At 49.3% G+C, this 24,120-nt stretch overlaps 1 pseudogene; it reads right to left on the bottom strand.

Moving 5' to 3' along the window:
* Positions 1 to 1,916: 1,916 nt before the first annotated feature.
* LOC147098188 (uncharacterized) overlaps positions 1,917 to 24,120 on the bottom strand; it is a 36,674-nt pseudogene continuing 14,470 nt past the window's right edge.

The following is a 24,120-nucleotide window of genomic DNA, read 5'->3' as shown; positions in this document are numbered from 1 at the left end:
TGAGGTAGGGGAAGGTTGCCTGCAAGTGGTAGTCATCGACCATGCAGTCCATCTCCCTCTGGAAGACCGAGGCCCCATTCGTCACCCCAAAGGGGACTCTGAGGAATTGGTAGAGGCGTCCGTTCGCCTCGAAGGCGGTGTACGGGCGGTCCTCTGGTCTGATAGGGAGCTGGTGGTACGCTGACTTGAGGTCGATGGTGGAGAACACCCGGTATTGGGCGATTTGGTTCACCATTTCTGATATGTGGGGTAGCGGGTAGGCGTCTAGTTGGGTGTACCTGTTGATCGTTTGGCTATAGTCGATCACCATCCGTTTCTTCTCGCTACCCCTTACCACCACCACTTGGGCGCGCCACGGGCTATTGCTGCGTTCAATAATGCGCTCTTTCAGGAGCCTGTCTACCTCGGTCGCGATAAACCGCCTGTCCTCCCAGCTGTACCTCCTGCTTTTGGTCGCTATTGGCCGGCAGTTAGGGGTAAGGTTCGCGAATAGCGAAGGCGGCTTTACCTTCAGGGTAGCCAGACCGCACACTGTGAGGGGCGGCTGGGACCCACCGTAATTGAGCGTGATGCTTTGGTGGTAGCACTGGAAATCCAGGCCCAAGATCACGCTCGCACATAGATTCTTCATGATTAATACTTTAAAATTATCGTATACAGTTCCGTTAACGGACAATTGTACCGTGCAGTAACCCATAATGGTCGATGTCTGGGTTTTATCAGCCATAGAGATGGTACCCCGAGTAGGGACCACCTTTAGGGAGAGTTGTTGTACCAGTTCAGGGTGGATAAAACTCTCCGTGCTTCCACTGTCAATTAAACATTTAACCCTGCACCCGTTTACCTCGATGTCCACCATTGATTTGAATAGCGGGTGCGGCCTGGTCTGGTCCACTGTGACCGATGCCACTGTAGGGCCCTGATCGAGACAAGATGGCGTCCACGCTGTCTGCTCACAAGATGGCGGACCCCACAAGGTCGGGCAAGATGGCGTCCAAGATGGCCGCTCCCACGGCGCACACGCGGCGGTGGCGGGTTTTCCGGCGGGGTTCCCTCTGCACACCTTCCCAAAGTGCCCCTTCTTACCGCACTTAAAGCAGGTGGTGCCTTTCGCCGGGCACAGGTTTCTGGTGTGCTTCGGCTGCCCGCAGAAGTAGCAGTTGGGTCCCCGACGCATCGCGGCTGTCGTAGGGCTTCTGGGGGGAGAGCGGGGCCCCGACGGTGTCGGGCTGCCGGGCAGGGAAGATGCCTTCCAAGATGGCGGCGCCCTTGGTGCACACGTGGCGGCGTGGATGGCGCGGGCTGAAGAGTAGGCGTCCGAGTTTCTCTGGGCCACATCCAGGGATCGTGCTGTGTCCGCAGCCTGTTTCAGGTCCAATCCCATTTTTTCCAGCAGTCTCTGCCGGATGTAAGTGGAGCTGAGGCCTGTGATAAAGGCATCGCGAACAAGCTCGTCAGTGTACACTGCGGCTTTTACATCTTGGCACTTGCAGTCTTTGCCAAGCGTTTTCAGGGTGCCTAGGAACTCCTCCACCGATTCCCCAGGTCGCTGTGCGCGAGTAGCGAGCAGATGCCTAGCATACACCTCATTCGTATGCTGCTGGTAATGCGCCTTAAAGATGTCGCAGGCGGCCGGGTACGTGTCGGCGTCTTGGATGAGGGGGTAAACCCGGTGGCTTACCCAATTCTGCAGAATTCCGAGTTTCATACTCGCAGCGTCTGTAGCATCTTTGACGGCTGCGGAATTGTCCAGGAAGAATTCCATACACATAAACCAGTGTCCGAAGCGTGCTGATGCGTCTGAAGCATGCTGGTCCAAATCCAAACGTTCGGGTTTCAAGAGTTGATCCATTGTGTTGAAAATTAAGTCAATAAAATTGATGTGCCTCAATAAATCCGAGACTCGATGTTAGCGAAACAAAACAAGGCTTTTATTGACTTAGAAGGTAACACACAGAGGAGAATTATCTTCCATCCAGAGGTCTGCCGTACTGGATGTGCTGCAGGCTGGGCCAGCTTACATAGGAGCCAGGTATGGGCGGAGCCCTACACACAGTACAATACAATGGAAATGAAACTGAAACCAACCACAGTCACAGGCAGAGAAATACTGATGAGTGATGAATGGAATATTTCATCACACTCACATCCTCATCCGCCCGTTTTATGCTACTGCAATAAGTGATCATCTTCACGAACTGAGGTTTTTATTTCAATTCAAACAAAAAGTCTACAGCTGTTTCTATGATTTAACTAATTTAACAATTTTATTGAGTGCGAATTTCACGCCGTTGATCAGCTCTGCTCTGAATTTAGTCTGGGTCACTGCGTAAATGAATGTGTTTGTGCAGGAACTTAGATTTTGAAGCATGAATGCGACTGATTCAATTTCAATGGTCATATAGTGCCGGGCATTTGATACATGCAGAGATGCAAAGTATACAACGACTGTGCTCCATAACAATATAAAACTGCCGGATATACTGAAGAGTAAAACGATGGATTTCCTTCGGCTCTCCATCTCTGGGTCCTTGCCATTCTCCCCAGGGCTGCGGCCCCGGAGCTCCGTGCGCGCTCTACTGGCCACTAAAATATATCTGACGGTCAGAGAATTGAACAACAACATCATAAAGAACGGGACACACGGTGTTAATGTAAGATCAAACGAGTCAAATGCTGCCCATAATGGTGAAGTAAAAAACGTTGGTTTCAAGGCGCAACCCCAGGGTACATTGTCCATTATATATTCAGGTTCAAATATAAAGTACCTTGGAAGACTAATTAAACAGCTCAGTGCACTCACCACTCCGATAACAACAGCCGCCATTTTCTCAGTGCAATATTTTGTTTTCAGCTTCTGACAACAAATGGCCACAAACCGATCAAAAGTAAAACCCACTGTGAACCAAACCGAGGCCACGGTAGCTGCAAACAGCAGGACTGCATTTAGACAACACACAGGGGTAATGTTCATGAAAGAAAGTGGCAAATACATATCAACAATGGACCTTAAGATGACGTGGGTGATAACAACCAGGAGATCGGCCATTGCCATGGCCACCAGGTAGCGAGTGACACATTTGGAGAGACTGCACTTTCCTCGGGAGAGGATCAAAATTGCCACCAAGTTAACTGTAAGAGAAAGAAACAAAGGAGAGGTTATGCACGATATACACAAAAACTTTGATTCCAAAGTGTTTTTTGAGCGAAATTTTGCGATATTTGCATGGAATAATGCCAATTGATTCCTTTCTGTGCACAGTCATACTTTTCTATTTAGAAATGTGGTAAAATGATTATTTCAGGAGAGTAAATGTGATAATAAGAAATGAACAACAATTAAAAGAACACAGACTCACCTGGGGGCAATGAACCAATGGCAATCTGGACAAAAATGAGATAGGGGCAATTTAGGGGCAATAAGTGAACTAGCAATTCGAGAATCGAAAGCAGCCATTAAATTGAAATGGGCACAACGCCGTCACAACTTGAGCAAGAACACTGGATCTGCAATGCACACTGGGCGAGATGAAGGTTCTCTGTGGGCTGGATGGGGTGAAAGTTCAATGGAGACTCGGCGGAGCGCATATACAATGTGGATTGGGCAGAGTGTACGTTCAAAGGAGCTAGTTCGCGGTGAAGGTTAAATGTGTACTTTGTGGGGTAACATTTCAATGGAGGATGAACGGAGTGAAGATTCAGTGGGATTGGGCGTCGAGATGGTTCAAATGAGGACTGGTCGACTGGAGGTTAATTTGTGGCAGGTCGGGTTAGAATTGCAAAGTGGACTTTGGGGAGTGAAGTTTCAATTAGGACTGGGTGGGTGTAGGTTCAATGAGGACTGGGTGGGATGAAGGTTCAATAGTGGCACGGAGGATTGAAAATTCCATCCTGACCTTGGGGAGTGAACATACAGAGGGAGGACATACATGTTTAATGAGCGCTGGATTGGCCAGAGTGATGTATCAATGGGGCAGGCTGAATGTGCAGAATGCTTTGCAGTGTAAAGGGCCAATTGGGACTGGGCAGGGTGACGGTAGAATGGTGATGGGTATGGGTAAATGGCCCATGGGAACTGGGAAGGATGACGGCAGAAGTGTGACAGGGCAGGGCAAAAGGCCAAAGGGGACTGGGCAGGGTGACGGTAGAATGGTGACGGGTCAGAGTAAATGGCCAATGGGAACTGGGCAGGTTGACGGTAGAAGAGTGACAGGGCAGCGTAAAGGGATGATGGGGACCGGGCGAGGGTAAAATGCAGTAGGAAATGTGTGGGGTGAAGGACTGATTGACATTGAACTGGGTGGGTGACTAAAAAACATAAGATCATAACAATTAGGAGCAGGAGTTACCCATACGTCCCCTCGAGCCATTCAATAAGATCATGGCAGATCTTCGACCTCAACTTCACTTTCACGTCCAATCTCCATATCCCCTGATTCCCCTAGAGTCTAAAAACCTATCCATCTCAGCCTTGATTATGCTCAATGAATCAATATCCACAGCCGTTTCATGTAGATAATTCCAAAGATTCACAGTACTCTGACTGAATACATTCCTCCGCTTTGCGGTGTTAAATGGTTGACCCCTAATCTTTAGTCTATGCTACCTATTTCCCCCAGGGAAACAACCTATCAGCATCTATGCTATCAGTCCCCCTCAGAATCCTATCTGTTTGAATGTGGTCACCACTGATTCTTCTAAACTGCAGAGAGTAAAGGCCCACTCTACACATTCTCTCATCATAGGACAGCTCTCCATTTCCAGGGATCAATCGAGTGAACCTTCGTTGCAACGAATCTAAGGGAAGTATATCTTTCCTCAGATAAGCAGAGCAAAACTGCCCAGCACTCCAGGTATGATATCACCAGAGCCCTGCACAATTAATTGTAAGAAGATTTCCTTACTCTTGTATTCCAACCCCTTGCAATAAAGGCCAACATAGCATTTGGCTTCTCAATTGCTTGCTGTATCTACATGCTACCAGTTTGATGACGAAGACACTTAGGCCTAGAAATTCAGTAGGCTTTGCACCCAGTTTTCGCCCAAAGAGGGCTTTTGCGCCACTTGCTGAGCTTTCGCCGATATTCAGCGCTGCGGTAATGGCGGCATTAGCCAGTAGCGCTGCACCACCACTGATGACGTCATCGGTGTGCGCAGTGCCCCGCTACCGCCCCGCTACCGGCTCGACCGCCATATTTAGTTGCGGCCGCCTCTTCCGCAGCGGCCGCAAACAGCGATCAGAAAACGGGGCCGTACTGTAGCCTTAGTGGGGCGCTTTAAGGTGGAGGTGCGGCCGGCCGCTTTATCGGCGGCCGCCTGCCCGCACCTCCTTCCCCGGCCTCCTCGACCCCACCCCCGCGGCATTGCCGGCTGCTTTCCGCGAACCCGGCCCTTCTCCGTGGTGCCGGGCTCATTTGCCGGCACCATCCAGCGGCGATCTCCCCGTTGCAGGCACCTCCCCCTTAAGAGAAGGAGAAGGCCTGCAGTACTGCAGCCTGCCGCTCCGCAGCGGGTGGCGCAGCAGCACCTAGAGCGCTGAAATTCAGTTTCAGCGCCCCAAGCAGGGGCGGGCACACCCTGGAATAGCGCCCGGTTCTGACTTGGAGCGCAAAAACTGAATATCTGACAGGCGCAACTGGCTCCGCGCTCAGCGCTAACTTTTGGGCGCACGCCAGCTGGTGGGCCCAAAGTGAATTTCTAGGCCTTAATCTCTCTGAAAACCAACATTTTATAATTTCTCAACATTAAAAAAAAACTTTTTTTTCTAATCTTGCTACTAAGGTGAATAACCTCACGTCCTCACGTTATATTACGTCTGCCAAATTATTGCCCCCATGTCTATATCACTTTGCAGGCTCTTTGGCTTGGAAATTCAGTATAGCCACTTTTGGGGCGGTAAAGTCGGGCGGCCGCTAAAGTTTGCGCCCGGCGCAAAGTCGCGCCCCCTTCGCCGATATTCAGTCGCAACGCCCCAAGAGGTTGCTGCTGCGCTAAAACAGGTGATGCACGACTATCTTTAGGTGCTAAGCCGGCGGTGCTGAGCGATACCACCGAGGCCGGGTGCAGCGCAGTTGCGGTGAGTTTTTGATTGACGGCAGACACTCTGGCGCCGGTCAGCTCTTAAAGGGGGAGGGTCGATTTGTTTGCCTGCAACGCCCTGCACACTGATAGTAAATTAATTTAAATTAATTAAAGGGAAGGTCATGCCAGGAGAGCCGAGCCCCGTGATATGCTCCTCTTGCACTATGTGGGAATTCAGGGACACTGCCACTGCCCCTGATGACCACGTGTGCCGGAGATGCATCCATCTGCAGCTACTAGCAGACCGCATTGAGGCGCTGGAGCTGCGGGTGGATGGGTTGTTGAGCATTCGCGATGCTGAGAGGGTCGTGGATAACACGTTTAGTGAGTTGGTCACACCGCAGGTAAGGGCTGCACAGGAAGATAGGAAATGGGTGACCACCAGGCGGAGCAATAGAAGCAGGCAGGTAGTGCAGGAGACCCCTGTGACCATTCCCCTCTCAAACAGATTTTCCGTTTTGGATACTGTTGAGGGGGTGACTCACCAGGGGAAGGCAGCAGCAGCCAACTTCCTGGCACTGGGGGTGCTCCTGCTGCCCAGGAAGGGGGGAAAAAGAGTGGGAGAGCAATAGCGGTAGGGGATTCTATAGTAAGGGGAACAGATAGGCGTTTCTGTGGCCGTAGACGTGAATCCAGGATGGTTTGTTGCCTCCCTGGTGCCAGGGTCAAGGATGTCATTGAGCGGCTGCAGGGCATTCTGGAGGGGGAGGGTGAACAGCCAGAGGTCGTGGTCCACATTGGTACCAACGACATAGGTAAAAAGAGGGATGAGGTCCTGCAGCAAGAATTTAGGGAGCTAGGTAGAAGATTAAAGAGCAGGACCTCAAAGGTTGTAATCTCTGGATTACTCCCGGTGCCACGTGCTAGTGAGTATAGGAATAGGAAGATAGAACAGATGAATGTGTGGCTAAAGGGATGGTGCAGGAGGGAGGGCTTTAGTTTCCTGGATCACTGGGTCTGCTTCTGGGAAAGGTGGGACTTGTACAAGTCGGACGGTTTACACCTGAACCAGAGGGGGACCAATATCCTTGCGGGGAGGTTTGCTAGCACTGCTGGGGGGGGTTTAAACTAACTTGGCAGGGGGATGGGATACAGAGTGGAACTATAGTAGGGGGTGATTTACAGCCAAATACGGAGGAAAAAACAAGTCAGCTGGGAAGGCAGAGCAAATATGTGAAGGCAAAAGGGAATATGGCAAGGCTGGAAGGCATTTATTTTAATGCAAGGAGTCTTGCAAATAAGGTGGATGAACTGAAGTTGTTGTTGAACACATGGGAGTATGATATTGTTGCTATCACGGAGACATGGTTGAGGGAGGGTCAGGACTGGCAGCTCAATATTCCGGGGTATAGAATCTTCAGGAGAGACAGAGGGGGGTGTAAAAGGGGAGGGGGTGTTGCAATTTTAATTAAGGAATCAATTACTGCTGTAAGGAGGGATGATATATTAGCGGGTTCCTCTAATGAGGCCATATGGGTAGAACTTAAAAACAAAAAGGGGGCAATCTCTTTGCTGGGAGTGTACTTTAGGCCCCCAAACAGTCAGGGGGAGATAGAGGAACAGATATGTAGGCAAATCTCAGAGAAGTGCGAAAATAATAGGGTAATAATGGGGGATTTCAACTTCCCCAATATTAATTGGGATAGTCAGTGTGTGAAATGCTTAGAATGTGCATAATTCTTAAAGTGCATCCAGGAGAGGTTTTTGAGGCAACATGTAGAAAGTCCTACAAGAGAGGGGGCAGTACTGGACCTAATTCTAGGGAATGTAGCCGGGCAAGTGGTGGAAGTATCAGTAGGAGAGCATTTTGGCGACAGTGACCATAATTCGGTGAGATTTAAGATGGTCATGGAAAAAGACAAAGACTGCCCGGAAATAAGGGTTCTAAATTGGGGAAAGGCCGATTTTAATATGATAAGGCAGGATCTGGCCAAAGTGGACTGGGAGCAGCTACTTATAGGAAAATCCTAAGAGGAGTATAAAAAGTGCAGGGGCATACTTAAAAAAAGAAATTAGGAGGGCGAGGAGGGGCCATGAAATAACACTGGTGAGCAAAATAAAGGAAAATCTTAAGATGTTTTATAAGGATCAATTGGGATTGGTCAGAGGGAAGGAGCAATGGACACTGGTCAGATTGAAGGAGAAATGTGGACTGGTCAGTATGAAGGAGCAATGGATTCTGGTCAGAGAGAAGGGGCAATGGAGACTGGTCAGAGTGAAGGAGAAATAGGGACTGGTCAGTGTGATTGAGCAATGGGGACTGGTCAGATTGAAGGTGCAATGGGACTGGTGAGAGTGAAGGAGCAATGTATGCTGGTCAGATTGCAGAAGCAATGGGGACTGGTGAGAATGATTGAGCAATGGGGACTGTTCAGATTGAAGGTGCAATGGGGACTCGTGAGAGTGAAGGAAAAATGGAGACTGGTCAGAGAAAAGGTGCAATGGAGACTTTTCAGAGTGCATGAGCAATGTAGACTGGTCAAAATGAAGGAGCACTGTAGACTGCTCAGTGTGACGGAGCAATGGAGACTTGTCAGAATTAAGGAGAAATAGGGACCGGTTAGAATACAGGAGCAATGTAGACTGGTCAGATTGAAGGATCAATGGGAACAGGTTAGAGTGAAGATGCAATGGGGACTGGTCAGAGTGAAGGAGAAATGTGGACGGGTCAGAGTGAAGGAGCAATGGAGTCTGGTGAGAGTGAAGGTTCAATGGAGACTGGTCAGAGTTAAGTAGCAATGGAGTCTGGTCAGAGAGAGGGGGCAATGGGGACTGGTCAGAGTGAAGGAGAAATGTGGACTGGTCAGAGTGAAGGAGCATTGGAGACTGGACTGATTTAAGGAGCAATCGGGACTGGTCAGAGAGAAAGAGCAATTGTGACTGGTCAGACTGATGGAACAATGGAGACGGACAGAATGATGGAGCAATGGGGATTGGTCAGTGTGAAGGAGAATTGGGGACTTGTCAAAGTGAAGCAGCAATGGAGTCTGCGCAAATTGAAGGAGGAATGGATAATGGTCAGAATGAAGGGACAATTGAGACTGGTCAGATTGAAGTAGCAATCTGGAATTGTCAGATTGAAGGAGAAATGCAGACTGGTCAGTGTGAAGGAGCAATTGAGATTGTTCAGAGAGAAGGAGCAATTGAAACTGGTCAGAGTGAAGCAGCAATGGAGAATGGTCAGGGTGAATGGTTAATGTGGATTGGTCAGAGTGAAGGAGCAATGGGGACCGGTCATAGTGAAGCAGTAATGGAGACTGGTCAGAGTGAAGCTGCAATAGAGACTGGTCAGACTGAAGTAGCAATGGGGACTGATCAGAGTGAAGGAGAAATGGAGTCTGGTCAGGTTGAAAGAGAAATGGTGACTGGTCAGAATGAAGGAGCAATAGAGACTGTTCAGAGGGATGAGGCAATTGGGACTGTTCAGAGTGAAGGGGCAATAGGGACTGGTCAGAGTGTAGGTGCAACTGGGACTGGTGAACGTGCAGGAGCAATCGATACTGGTCAGAGTGAAGGACCAATGGGTATTGGTCAGAGGGAAGGATCACATGGCACAGGACCGAGTGAAGGAGAAATGGAAACTGCTCAGACTGAAGGAGCAATGGAGATTGCTCAGAGTGAAGGAGCAATGGGGGCTGTTCAGATTGAAGGAGAAATGGAGACTCGTCAGAGTGAAGGGGCAATGGAGACTGGTCAGATTGAAGAAGCAATGGAGACAGGTCAGAGTGAAGTAGTAATGGAGACTGGTCAGTTTGAAGGTGCAATGCAGACTGGTCAGAATGAAGCAGCAATGGGGACTGGTCAGGGGGAAGTTGCAATGGGCACTGTTCAGAGTGTATGAGAAATGGAGACTGGTCAGAGTGATGGTGCAATGGGGATTGGTCAGAATGAAGGAGCAATTGGGTTCTGGTCAGAGTAAATGAGAAATGGGGACTGGTCAGATGGAAGGAGCAATGGGGATTGGTCAGAGTGAAGGAGAAATGGAGACAGGTCAGAGTGAAGGAGAAATGGAGACAGGTCAGAGTGAAGGAACAATAGAGCCTGTTCAGAGAGAAAGAGCAATTGCGAATGGTCAGAGTGATGGAGCAATGGAGACTGGACATAATAAAGAAGCAATGGAGACTTGTCAGAGTGAAGGTGCAATGGGGTTTGGTCAGATTGAATGAGCAATGGAAACTGGTCAGCGTGAAGGAGCAATGGGGACTGGTCAGGGTGATTGAGCAATGGGGACTGGTCAGAGGTAACATGCATTGGTGACTGGTCAGATTGAAGGAGCCGTGGGAACAAGTCAGAGTGAAGGAGCAATGCGGACTGGTCAAAATGAAGGAGCAATGGAAACTGGTCAAATTGTAGGAGCAATCGAAACTGCTCAGATTGAAAGTGCAACGGGGACTGGTCAGTTTGAAGCAGCAATGTGGACTGAACAGGCTGAAGGAGCATTGGTGACTGCTCAGAATGAAGGAGACATGGGGAACGGTCAGGTTGAAGGAGCAATGGAGACTGGTCAGAGTGAAAGAGCAATGGAGATTGGTCAGAGTGAGGAAGCAATGGAGACGGGACAAATTGAAGGAGCACTCTAGACTGGTCAGTCTGAAGGAGAAATAGGGAGCGGACAGAATGAAGGAGCAATGGAGACTGGTCAGATTGAAGAAGCAATTGGAACTGATTTGAGAGAAGGTTCAAGGTGTACTGATCAGAGTGAACGTGTAAAGGGGACAGGTCAGATTGAAGGAGAAAATGAGCCTGGTCAGGGTGAAAGAACAATGGGGACTGGTCAGAGTGACGGAGCAATGGAGACTGGTCAGAGTGAAGGAGCAATGGGGATTGGTCAGAGTGAGCGTGCAATTGGGACTGGTCAGATTGAAGGAGAATAGAAGACTGGTCAGAGTGAAGGAGGAAAGCGCACTGGTCAGAGTGAAAGGGGCAATGGGGAATGGTCAGAATGAAGGAGCAATGGAGACTGGCCAGATTGAAGTACCTGTGGGGACTGGTCAGAGAGAAGGAGCAATGGGAATTGGTCAGAGAGAAGGAGCAATGGGGACTGGTCAGCGTGAAGGAAAAATGGCGACTGGTCAGAGTGAAGGTTTAATGGAGACTGGTCAGAGGGAAAGAGCAATGGAGACTGGTCAGAGTGAAGGAGCAATGGAGACTGGTCACATTGAAGTAGCAATGGAGACTGGTCAGAGTGAAGGAACAATGGAACTGGTCAGAGGGAAGGAGCAATGGAGACTGGTCACATTGAAGTAGCAATGGAGACTGGTCAGAGGGCAGGAGCAATGGAGACTGGTCACAGTGAAGGAGCAATGCCGAATGGTAAGAGTGACAAAGAATGGAGACTGTGAGGGTGCCGGTCAGTTCCTTCAGTAACCCCTAGATGGCACCTTCACTTGTTTGTTTCCCTTTGTTAAGTGTTACTAGCTTCTCCTGTCTTTATTACTTAACTGCCTTTTATCAGGTTTATGGTTTCACCTGTTTTTGCTTGTATTTAAGTTCTGTGGTTTCTTCCATCTGTGCTCAGTCTTGACAAGGTGCTTAGTCTTGACAAGCCTGTTGCCCTCTGGTAGCTTGTCATGAGCTCAGTCTTGACAAGCCGGTTGCCAGTGGTAGCTTGTCTTGAGTTCCGATCTTGACAAGCCGTTTGCCTGTGGTAGCTTGTCTTGGGCTAAGTCTAGACAAGCCATTTGCCTAAGTGGTTGCTAGTCTTGAGCTCCTATGTCTATAACTGTTTATCTGTGTTATGTCTTTGCTTGTATTTAAGATCTGTGGTTGTTCCCTTTGTGCTCACTCTTGACAAGTTGCTCACTCTTGACAAGTGGCTTAATCTTGACAAGCCGGTTGCCCTGTGGTAGCTTGTCTTGAGCTCAGTCTTGACACGCCGGTTGCCTCATGGTAGCTTGTCATGAGTTCCTAGCTCGACTAGCCGTTTGCCTATGTGGTAGTTTGTCTTGAGCTCTTATGTTTGTAACTGTTTACCTGTGTCATTCTACTAAAGTACTGTTATTTAAGACAGCGTACCTGCTTCTCACCTCGTCTGTCTGCACTTGGGTCCAGAACCAGCCTCGCCATGACAGTCGCCCTGACAGCAGACTGGACAAAGTGATGGATCAATGGAGACTGGTCAGAGTGAAGGAGCAATGGAGACTGGTCAGACTGAAAGAGCAATGGGGACTGGTCTGATTAAACGAACAATGGAGAATGGTCAGTGTGAAGAAGAAATGGAGACTGGTCAGAGTGAAGAAGCAATGGAGACGGGACAAATTGAAGGAGCACTGTAGACTGCTAATTGTGAAGGAGAAATAGGGACCGGTCAGAATGAAGGAGCAATGGAGACTGGTCAGATTGAAGGAGCAATTGGCACTGGTTAGAGTAAAGGTTCATTGGGCACTGGTCAGTGTGATGGAGCAATGGAGACTGGTCAGAATGAAGGAGAAATGGGGACTGGTCAGTGTGCAGTAGAAATGGGGACTGCTCAGAGTGATGGAGCAATGGAGACTGGTCAGAGGGAAGGAACAATGGAGACTGGTAAGATTGAAAGAGCAATGGGGAATGGTCAGTATGAAGGAGAATTGAGGACTGGTTAGAGTGAAGGAGCAATGGGGACTGGTCAGAGTGAAGGAGCAATGGGGACTGGTCAGAGTGAAGGAGCACTGTAGACTGGTCAGTGTGTAGGAGCAATGGAGACTGGTCAGAGCAAAGCAGAAATAGGGACAGGTCAGAATGAGGGGCAATGGAAATGGTCAGATTGAAGTAACCGTGGGGACTGGTCAGAGAAAAAGAGCAATCTGAACTGGTTAGATTGAAGGTTCAATGGGGGCTGTTCAGAATGAAGGAGCAATCGAGACTGGTCAAGGTGAATGTGCAATGGGAACTGGTTAGAGTGAAGGAGCAATGGGGACTGGTCAGTGTTGTTGTGTATGTAACCGTTCTACCTTTAAGAGAACTATTGTATGTAACCGTCCACCTTTAAGAGAACTATTTTAGGTGTTGCACTACTTTATTTTGGCTGCTGTATACTGTAATACCGGTGGTGACCACACCGGTATATAAGTGCTGTGTAATGAGTGATTGGGCAGATTCGCCCTGACCTTCGAATAGTAAAGTCCTGTTAAAGTTTACTCTTGTAGTCTGTGTATTAATTCGCTATACAACACACAGACTTTACAGTGGCGACGAGTTCGATCTTACCCTGCGGCAGCGATACATCCGAAGCAGTTAACAAGCGTCGAGAAGAGGCATCCGCCCTCGTCGTTCTGCTGAGAGAAGACTCGAGTCTGCAGAGCAAGGAAGAAGGAAGAATTCTGACACGAGGCCTTCCATCAGCAACAGGCAGTGATCGTCCCTTCTGTCACAGTAGTGAGTGAGCCGATCAGCCACGAGAAGCAAGTCGGCCACGTTGACTGTGAGTAGGGGGAAAAATAAAAAAGAAACGGAGGATAAGGGCGGTGAACTCGACCACGGCCAGGGGAAAGGAGCCGGACAGAAGTCGGGGCCAGAGGCGCTGAGACTGGGGCAGCGTAGGGCACGGCAGCCGCGGTGCAGGGAACGCAGCTGGTGTGAGAGACCGGACTACAAGCGGGAACGCAGCGGGTAAAAGGCCGGGCACCTACCAAGGCCGCGAGGCGCTGTGACTGGGACCATAAGGCGCGGAGGCAATAAATAAATAAATAAACCGCGAGGGACTCGGCCGCAGCCGGGGGAGGAAAGGACCGGACTGCGGGAGGTCTGGGAGAGCCAAGCGAGCGGGAGAGACGGAGCCCGAGAGAGAGAGCGAGCGAGACCGTGCCGGCGAGCGGGAGAGACAGAGCCCGAGCGAGGGGGGAGCGGGGCCGAGCGAGGTTCCGGCCAGCGGCTTACAGCGGCTGCCGCGAAGGACCGGGAGCTGGAGCTGTCTGACGCCAACTGGTTGTCCCCAGCGTCGGTTGCCCCTGCCGAAAAAGGGAACGCGATCGGCTGTTCTTGCACGCACTTCAGAATAAACTGAAGCCGGCGCGCAGGCTGCAAACCCCGTAAACCAGCGGTCGTCGCCCGAGGGCAAAGCTTACCCCTCCCACCAGAGGAAGAAACGCGGGAAGCCGCCAGTTAGGCGGGGAAGAAGACAAGTGCGAAACCGCCATCTTGAAAGTGGGCGGGGAAGAAGATCAGCGCGGGAAACCGCCATTTTAGAAAAAAAAAGTTAAAGGAAAACTTCGTTGTTGTTTCTTAGAAAGATTGTGAAGATGCCTAAGCGTGGTAACATCAACGATTTCGATTCCGAGGTAGAAGATTGGGCCACGTATGTAGAACGCATCGAGATATATTGTGAGGCCAATAAAATAGAAGATGATGATAAAGCTATAACCTTACTAAACTCAATGGGGGCAAAGACATACGGGCTATTGAAGCATCTTCTATCACCGGCTAAACCGGCGGATCAGACATTCGCTAATATTGTTGCTGTCCTGAAGGATCATTTGAACCCCACACCACTGATGTTGGCGGAACGATTCAAATTTTATGCGAGAACACAACGGAAAGAGGAAAGCAATGCGGAATATTTGGTTGAACTACGTAGACTAGCGAAATACTGTCAGTTTGGGGAAAATCTGACAGAGGCATTGAGAGACAAGTTCGTGTGCGGGTTGTCGAAGGAAGGAACACAAAAGCGACTGCTTGAAGAGAACGATCTTACACTTGATAAGGCTGTCCTTATTGCAGCATCGCACGAAGCCGCAGCGAGAGGCACGGCGGAAATGCAGCTGAAGGCAGCGGTACTCAGCGTGGATCAAATGACTTCGGGTACAACGAAATGTTATCGTTGTGGGAAGACAACACACGACCAGAACCAATGCTGGTTTAAAAACCAGGAATGTAGAAAATGTGGCAAGATTGGTCACATAGCTAAAGTATGCCGGTCAGGAAAGAAGACCAGCAACAAAAAAAAGTCACCGCAGGAAAAGCACAGCAAGGTACACAAGGTGACTGAGAAGAGTTCAGATGAACAGAATTCGGATTCAGACTCCAACAGCCACGAACTGGATAGTCTGAGAATTCACAATGCGAGTAAGGAAGTTGACCTACAAATTATCTGGGTCACACTCAAAATAGCCGGAGTCCAAGTGAAAATGGAATTGGACACAGGATCAGCCCTAACAGTCATAAACCGAAAGGACTACAAGAGGCTATTCTCACATATTCCCTTGAGAGATACCAAGATTGTATTGCAGACATACACGGGGCGAAGAGTATACCCCATCGGAAAGATAAAAGTCAGGGTGAGAGACAAGGGCAAAGAACACCAAGGAATGGACTTATATGCACTGCCTGAGGGGGGTCCACCACTTCTGGGACAGGAGTGGATCAGGAAAATAAATATGGACTGGCACTTCCTAAAAACCATAAAGAGTGAGAACTCGGTGAAGATAATCAGCCCAGACTCTGGAACTGATGAGGGTAAGACCAGCCCATGTGCAAAAGACAAGGCTAAAATGGACTTGCAGACTAATGTTGGAAAAACGAAGGAGTGCATAAATGCTTATGCTTTAGAGGAGAACAAAGTTTCAGAACAGAATTCCACTGAGCAACAACAACATAGTTTGACAGAGAATTCTGAGTCTGTCCAGCCTACAGACATGCACACTTCTGAGGGACACCGGGCTCGAACTCAACTCCAATTCAAACTACAACAACAATTAGAACAAATGATTCGCCGTCTTGAGCAAGAGATGAATGCAACGAAAAAGTTCTTTGATACAGAGTGGGAGAATCTGGAAAGACAACAGAAGCAGCTGATGGAGAAAATGGAGCAGGAGCACACAAACCATCTGCGCGAGGAGGCCAAACGAATCAAAGCTGATTCGGGTTCTGAAGGGGCGTGCCCTAATCTGGGGGAGCAAGATGTTCAGCAACTGAAGGCGCTTGTTAGAAGGTTGCAGGCAGAAAAGGCTGATTTGGTTGCCATGAATTCCGAGCTCCTACTGAAGTTGGGTGCAGCACCACCGAACGATTCATTTGTTGAAATTCGAATGGTGGAGGCTGCAGATGATGGAGAATTAGAAGCAGCAAAGGGACCCCAGTGCAAGGTTACCAACAGCCCTGTAGCCTATCCGTCAAAAACACAGGATGACGATACTGGGAAACGTCTGATGTCAGAAGGGTTAACGGTCAGTCAACTCCTTCATATGCTGAGGGACAAGACTCTGAAATGGGAAAAACTTGAACACGAGCTTCAATCTTCAAAGGAAAGGGTTTCGGAGCTCTCAAAAGTTATTGAAATAGCTGAGGTGACAACACAGACTGAGAAGACTGCAGCAGAGCAGCCCGTGGATGCCAAAAGTACGCTGACTCACGTCAATGTAGAACAACAGAAGGCTGAAACAGCTGCTCCAGTAGAGGGATTGAATAGTCCGATCAATCAATCTCCGAATGAAGTTGAAGTATTGGAATCACAAAAAGTCTAAGGAACACTGGGAGATGGTGGCGCTACTACGGAAAAAGGAGGAAGAGAAGGAGGAAATGTGCATGCAGCTGGCAGCTGACAGTGGAGCCCAGAGAGTCTCCAAGAAGCAGAAAAGGAAAAGTCGAAGCAGAAGATGACCATCTGAACCATTATCACCTGCCAGATCACACACGTGGTCACTCCGAACGGAGCCAAATCAGTTCGGAAGTAGAAAAACTTTCCAAGGTACTCAAGCTTTTAGAAGTCAGCAATGCTGGTTCAGAAGTGACGGAAGTTCAAGCTGTTAAGTCCATTGAAGGACTATTGGATGAGTCACTCCAGCAACGTGAACCGACTACACCACAGCGAACTGTTACAACACCGAGGCGTTGTCCGGACCGAGTCAGGAAGCACAGGAGACGCCTCCACAGAGACTGAATCTGTGAACTGTTTCCGCAGAGACTGAATCTATGAACTGTTTTCCCGCAGAGACTGAATCTGTGAACTGTTTTCCGCAGAGACTACATCTGTGAACTGTTTTACATGAAGTTGGATATATGTTATGTTTAATGGGGAATAAGTATGTTGTAAGCTAAAAAGGGAGGATTGTTGTGTATGTAACCGTTCTACCTTTAAGAGAACTATTGTATGTAACCGTCCACCTTTAAGAGAACTATTTTAGGTGTTGCACTACTTTATTTTGGCTGCTGTATACTGTAATACCGGTGGTGACCACACTGGTATATAAGTGCTGTGTAATGAGTGATTGGGCAGATTCGCCCTGACCTTCGAATAGTAAAGTCCTGTTAAAGTTTACTCTTGTAGTCTGTGTATTAATTCGCTATACAACACACAGACTTTACAAGTGTGAACGAGAAATGGGGACTGGTCAGAGTGAAGGAGCGAAGGACACTGGTCAGAGTCAAGGAGAAATGGGGACTAGTCAGATTGAAGGAGCAATGGGGATTGCCAAGAGTGAAGGAGCAATGGAGACTGGTCAGAGTGAAGGGGAAATGGAGACTGGTTAGATTGAAGGAGAAATGGAGACTGGTCAGAGTGAAGGAGCAAGGGAGACTGGTCAGTGCGAAGGAGCAATGGAGACTGGTCAGAGTGAAGGGGAAATGGAGACTGGTTAGATTGAAGGAGAAATGGAGACTGGTCAGATTAAAGGAGCAATGTAGAGTGTTTAGAGGGTAGGAGCAATTGTGACTGGTCATATTGAAGTAGCAATCGGGACTGGACAGGCTGGAGGAGAAATGGGGACTGCTCAGAATGAAGGAGCCATGGGGGCTGGTCAGAGCGAAGGCGCAATGGAGTCTGGTCAGAGTGAAGGGGCAATGGAGACTGCTCAGAGTGAAGGGGCAATGGAGACTGCTCAGAGAGGAGGAGTAATGGGGCTGGTCAGAGTGATGAGCACTGGAGACTGGTCAGAGTGAAGGAGCAATGGGGATATTTCAGAATGAAGGAGCAATGGGGACTGGTCAGAGTGAATGAGAAATGGGGAATGGTCAGAATGAAGGACCAATGGGGAGTGGTCAGAGTGAAGGAGCAATGGGGACTGGTCAGAGTGAAGGAGAAATGGGGACTGGTCTGAGTGAAGGAGCAATGGGGACTGGTCAGAGTGAAGGAGCAATGGAGACTGGTCAGAGTGAAGGAGAATTGGGGACGGGTCAGAGTGAAGGAGCAATGGGGCTGGTCAGAGTGAAGGAGCAATGGCGATATTTCAGAATGAAGGAGCAATGGGGACTGGTCAGAGTGAATGAGAAATGACGAATGGTCAGAATGAAGGACCAATGTGGACTGGTCAGAAAGAATGACCAATGGGGAATGGCCAGAGTGAAAGGACCAATGGAGACTGGAGAGATTGAAGGACCAATGGGGAGTGGTCAGAGGGAAGGAGCGATGGGGACTGGTCAGAGTGAAGGAGCAATGGAGACTGGTCAGAGTGAAGGAGAAATGGGGACTGGTCAGAGTGAAGGAGCAATGGAGACTGGTCAGGGTATAGGAACAATGGGGACTGGTCAGAGTGAAGGAGCAATGGAGACTGGTCAGGGTATAGGAGCAATGGGGACTGGTCAGAGTGATCGGGCAATGGGAATTGGTCAGCCTGAATGAGCAATGGAGACTGGTCAGACTGAAGGAGCAATGGAGACTGGCCAGAATGAAGAAGCAATGGGGTCTTATCAGAGTGAAAGTTTAATGGAGACTGGTCAGATTGTAGGAGCAATGGTGACTGGTCAGAGTGAAGCAGCAATGGGGAATGGTCAGAGTGAAGGAGCAGTGGAGACTGTTCAGAGTAAAGGACAATGGGGACTGGTCAGAGTGAAGGAGCAATGGGGACTGGTCAGAGTGAAGGTCAAATTGTGACTGCTCAGAGTGAAGGAGCAATGGGCAGGTCAGAGGGAAGGAGCAATGGGGATTGGTCAGAGTGTAGGAGCAATGCAGAGTGGTCAGAGAGAAGGTGCAATGGGGACTCGTCAGAGTGAAGGAGAAATGGGAAGTGGTCACAGTGAAGGAGAAATGGAGAATGGTCAGAGTGAAGGTCAAATTGTGACTGCTCAGAGTGAAGGAGCAATGGGGCAGGTCAGAGGGAAGGAGCAATGGGGATTGGTCAGAGTGTAGGAGCAATGGGGAGTGGTCAGAGAGAAGGTGCCATGGGGACTCACCAGAGTGAAGGAGAAATGGGAAGTGGTCAGAGTGAAGCAGAAATGGAGAATGGTCAGAGTGAAGGAGCAATTAGGACAGCTCAGATTGAAGGAGGAATGGGGTTTTTTCTGATTGATGGAATAATGGGGTCTGTTCAGATTGAAGAGCAATGGGATCTGGTCAGAGTGAAGGGGCAATGGGACTGATCAGAGTGAAGGGGCGATGGGGACTGGTCAGAGTGAAGGGGCAATGGGGACTGGTCAGAGTGTACGATCAATGGGGACTGGTCAGAGGGAAGGAGCAATGGGAATTGTTCTGAGTGAAGGAGCAATGGGGACAGGTCATAATGTAGCACAAATATAGACTGGTCAAAATGATGGAGCAAAGGAGACTGGTCAGAGTGAAGGGGCAATGAAGTCTGGTCAGAGTGAAGGAACAATGGAGAATGGTCAGTGTGAAGGAACAATGGAGGCTGGTCAGAGCTAAGGAGCAATAGGGACTGGTCAGAGTGATGATCATTGGAGACTGGTCAGCCTGAAGTTGCAATGGGGACTGGTCAGCGTGATGGTGCATTGGAGCCTGGTCAGAGTGAAGGAGCAATGGAGACTGGTCAGAGTAAAGGAGCAATGGAGACAGGTCAGAGTGAAGGAGCAATGGAGACTGGTCAGAGTGACGGAGCAATTGTGACTGGTCAGATGAAATGTGCAATGGGCTCTGGTCAGTGTGAAGGAGCAATGTCACTGGTCAGAGTGAAGGAGCAATGAAAAGTGCTCAGTGAAGGTGCAATGGGGACTTGTCAGAGATAAGGAGCAATGGCGACTGGTCAGAGTGAAGGACAAATGGAGACTGGGCAGAGTGAAGCCATTTGGACAGGTCAGAGGGTAGGAGCAACGGGGATTGTTTAGAGTGAAAGAGCAATGTTGCCTGGTCAGAGGGAAGGAGCAATGGGGATTGGTCAGAAAGTAGTAGCATTGGGGACTGGTCAGAATGAAGTGCAATAGGGACAGCTCAGACTGTTGGAGCAATGGGGAGTGCTCAGATTGAAGGACCAATGGGGATTGTTCAGATTGAAGGAATATTGGGGACTGGTCAGATTGAAGGACACATGGAGACTGGGCAGAGTGAAGCAGCAATGGGGACAGGTCAGAGGGATGGAGCAATGGGGATTGTTCAGAGGGAAGTAGTAATGGAGAAGTGTCAGATTGAATGAGCAATGGGGACTGGTCAGATTGAAGGAGTAATGGTGACTGGTAAGATTGTAGGAGCAATGGGGACTGGTCTGAGTGAAGGACAATGGGGTCTTGTCAGAATGAAGGACAATGGGGACTGGTAAGATAGAATGAGCAAAGGGGACAGGTCAGACTGAAGGAGGAATGGGGTCTGGGCAGAGTCTAGGAGCAATGGATCTGGTCAGAATGAAGGACCAATGGAGACTGGTCTGAGAGGAGGAGCACTCTAGTCTGGTCAGTGTGAATGAGCAATGGAGACTGGTCAGAGTGAAGCAGCAATGGAGACTGGTCAATGTGAAGGAGCAATGGGGATGGGCCAGTGTGAAGGAGAATTGTGGACGGGTCAGAGAGAAGGAGCAATGGGGCTGGTCATAGAGAAGGGTCAATGGGGACTGGTCAGATTGAAGGAGAAATGGGGACTGGTGAGATAGAAGGAGCAATGGGGACTGGCCAGGATGTAGGAGCAATGGGGAATGGTCAGCGTGAAGGGGCAATGCGGACTGGTCAGTGTGAAGAATCAATGGAGACTGGTCAGAGTGAAGGAGCAATGGGGACTGGTCAGATTGAAGGAGCAATCGGGACTGGTCAGTGTGAAGGAGCAATGGAGACTGGTCAGAGTCATAGAGCAATGGAGACTGGTCAGAGTGAAGGAGCAATGCAGACTGGTCAGAACGAAGGAGCAATAGGGACTGGTCAGAGTGAAGGACATTTGGGGACTGTTCAAAGGGAATGAGCAATGGGGACTAGTCCGAGTGTAGGAGCAATGTGGACAGCTCAGATTGAAGGAGCAATGAGGATTGTTCAGATTGAAGGAATAACGGGGACTGCTCAGATTGAAGGACACATGGAGACTGGGCAGAGTGAAGCAGCAATGGGGACAGGTCAGAGGGATGGAGCAATGGGGACATGTCAAAGTGAAGGACAAATGGATACTGAATAGAGTGAAGTACAATGGGGACTGGTCAGGTTGAATGAGCAATGGAAAGGTTTCTGAGTGAAGAAGCAATGGGGACTGGTCAGATTTAAGGAGCAATGGGACCAGTTCAGAGTAAAGGAGCAACGGGGACTGGTAATGAGTTGTTGAAATGGGAACTGGGGAGAGCGACCTTGCGATGTTTATTGAGCAAGTTTAATATGAAATGACAAGTGGGCAGGATGAAGGTGCAATGAGATTTGAGCGGGATAAAGGTGCAATGAGGACTGGTCAGATTGAATGAGCATTGAAGGCTGGTCAGATTGAAGTAACATTGGAGACTGGTCAGATTGAAGGAGAAATGGTGACTGGTCAGAATGAAGGAGAAATGGTGACTGGACAGAGGGAAGGAGCAATGGGGATTGTTCAGAGTGAAGGAACAATGTGGACTGGTCAGAGTGAAGGTCAAATTGAGACTGCTCAGAGTGAAGGATCAATGGGGCCGGTCAGAGAGAAGGAGCAATGGGGATTGGTCAGAGTGTAGGAGCATTTGGGACTGGTCAGAATGAAGTGCAATGGGGACTGGTCAGAGTGATATATGGGATACTTGCCTTCATTAGCCGAGGCAAAGTATATAAGAGCAGGGAGGTTATGATGGAGCTGTACAACACGCTGGTAAGGCCACAGCTGGAGTACTGTGTGCAGTTCCGATCGCCATACTATAGGAAGGATGTGATAGCTTTGGAGAGGGTGCAGAGGAGATTCACCAGGGTGTTACCTGGGCTGGAGCGCTTCATCTATGAAGAAAGACAGGGCAGGCTGGGGTTGTTTTCCTTGGAGCAGAGAAAGCTGAGGGGGGACCTGATTGAGGTATACAAATTTATGATGGGCATAGATAGGGTGGATAGAAAGGAACTTTTCCCCTTAGTAGAGGGGTCAATAACAAGGGGGCATAGATTCAAGGTAAGGGGCAGGAGGTTTAGAGGGGATTTGAGGAAAAACTTTTTCACCCAGCGGGTGGTTGGAATCTGGAGCTCACTGCCTGAAAGGGTGGTAGAGGCAGGAACCCTCACAACATTCAAGAAACATTTGGATGAGCACTTGAAATGCCATATCATACAAGGCTACGGACCAAATGCTGGAAATTGGATTAGATTAGACAGGGCTTGATGGCCGGTGTGGACACGATGGGTTGAAGGGCCTCTTTCTGTGCTGTATGACTCTATGACTCTATGAAGGAGCAATGGGGAGTGGTCAGAGAGAAGGTGCAATGGGGACTCGTCAGAGTGAAGGAGAAATGGGAAGTGGTCAGGGTGAAGGAGAAATGGAGAATGGTCAGAGTAAAGGAACAATGTGGACAGCTCAGATTGAAGGATCAATGGGAATTGTTCTGATTGAAGGAATAATGGGGCCTGGTCAGATTTAAGGACAAATGGAGACTGGGCAGAGTGAAGTAGCAATGGGGACAGGTCAGAGGGAAGGATCAATGGGGATTGTACAGAGTGAAGGAGCAATGGGACTGGTCAGATTGAAGGGGCAATGGGGACTGGTCAGAGTGAAGGGGCAATGGGGACTGGTCAGAATGTACGACCAATGGGGACTGGTCAGAGGGAAGGAGCAATGGGGATTGTTCTGAGTGAAGGAGTAATGGGGACTGGTCATACTGTAGCACAAATGTAGACTGATCAGAATGATGGAGCAATGGAGACTGGTCAGAATGAAGGATCAATGGAGAATGGCCAGTGTGAAGGAGCAATGGATACTGCTCAGAGCGAAGGAGCAATGGATACTGCTCAGAGCGAAGGATCATTGGGGACTGGTCAGACTGAAGTTGCAATGGGGACTGGTCAGCTTGAAGTTGCAATGGTGACTGGACAGATTGAAGCAGCAATGGATACTGGTCAGAGTGAAGGAGCAATGGAGTTGATTCAGAGTGAAGGAGCAATGGAGCCTGGTCAGAGTGACGGAGCAATGGTGTCTGGTCAGATGGAATGTGCAATGGGCTCTGGTCAGAGTGATGGAGCAAGGGACAGTGGTCAGAGTTAAGGAGAAATGGAAAGTGCTCAGAGTGAAGGTGCAATGGGGACTTGTCAGAGATAAGGAGCAATGGGGACTGGTCAGAGTGAAGGACAAATGGAGACAGGGCAGAGTGAATCAATGGGGACAGGTCAGAGGGTAGGAGCAACGGGGATTGTTCAGAGTGATAGAGCAATGTGGCCTGGTCAGAGGGAAGGAGCAATGGGGATTGGTCAGAAATTAGTAGCATTGGGGACTGGGCAGAATGAAGTGCAATGGGGACTGATCAGAGTGAAGCAGCAATGGGGACTGATCAGAGGGAAGGAAAATGAAGACTGGTCAAATTGAAGGAGAATTGAAGGCTGGTCAGATTGAAGGATCAATGGAGATTGGTCAGAATGAAGGAGAAATGGGGACAGCTCAGAGTGTAGGAGCAATGTGGACTGCTTAGATTGAAGGACCAATGGGGATTGTTCAGATTGAAGTAATAATGAGGACTGGTCAGATTGAAAGACTGGGCAGGGTGAAGCAGCAATGGGGACAGGTCAGAGGGATGGTGCAATGGGGATTGTTCAGAGTGAAGTAGCAATGGAGACATGTCAGATTGAAGGAGCAATGGGGACTGGTCAGACTGAAGGGGCAATGGGGACTGGTCTGAGTGAAGGGGCAATGTTGACCTGTCAGAGTGAAGGACAATGGGGACTAGTCAGAGTGAATGAGCAAAGGGGACTGGTCAGAGTGAAGTAGGAATGGGGTCTGGGCAGAGTCTAGGAGCAATGGGTCTGGTCAGAATGAAGGACCAATGGAGACTGGTCTGAGAG

This window comes from Somniosus microcephalus, chromosome 29 (assembly GCF_052327205.1).
Source record: "Somniosus microcephalus isolate GS21.2 chromosome 29, FLI_Smic_1.0, whole genome shotgun sequence".
NCBI classification, from domain to species: Eukaryota; Metazoa; Chordata; class Chondrichthyes; order Squaliformes; family Somniosidae; genus Somniosus; species Somniosus microcephalus.
The sequence above is the reverse complement of the archived record's forward strand: the minus strand, read 5'-3'. Positions and strand labels throughout refer to the sequence as shown.